The sequence below is a fragment of the Monoraphidium neglectum genome, assembly GCF_000611645.1.
Source record: "Monoraphidium neglectum strain SAG 48.87 unplaced genomic scaffold scaffold04650, whole genome shotgun sequence".
Taxonomy (NCBI): Eukaryota; Viridiplantae; Chlorophyta; class Chlorophyceae; order Sphaeropleales; family Selenastraceae; genus Monoraphidium; species Monoraphidium neglectum.
In genome coordinates, this window is record NW_014008979.1 from 1 (window position 1) to 552 (window position 552).

Below are 552 nucleotides of genomic sequence, written 5' to 3' on the forward strand. Positions count from 1 at the left end.
CCCTAACACACTGCCCCCTCCTCCCTACCCCCCCTCCCCACAGGACTGGAAGGCTGACCTGGCGTCCATCAACGCCAAGGCCGCAGAGGCACTGGCTGACCCCTCAGACTACCCCAACCTGTTCCCAGGGCTGGAGGTGAGGCGCACAGCCAGGCTGCGGGAGAGAGGGCCCCGGGGCTGGGGCTGGGGCGGCACCGGTGGGATGCTGGGTGGGGCCGCGGGCCCGGCTGGCCCGTCTGGGGCTGCAGGGGTCGAGGCCGCCGCCTGCCCGCGCCCTCGGCTGTGAAGCCGTGTTTGTTTGGGGGCGGCCCCGGCTGCCAGTGCCGTGTGGTGTGACGCCTGACCCACCAGGCTCAGCACCGAGCTAGCCTCGAATGGGCTCCTCCCCCCCCCCCCCCCCGGGCTTTGCCCCTCTGCCGACTTCTGCCACCTCCTCTCTGCCCTGTGCCCCCCAGGATGCGCTGGAGCAGGAGGGCGCCGCGGCCGCCGTCCAGGCCGCCGCCGCGCGCCAGCCCGCCGCGGCGTACGCGTCCCTCGCCGCAGCCCTGGCGG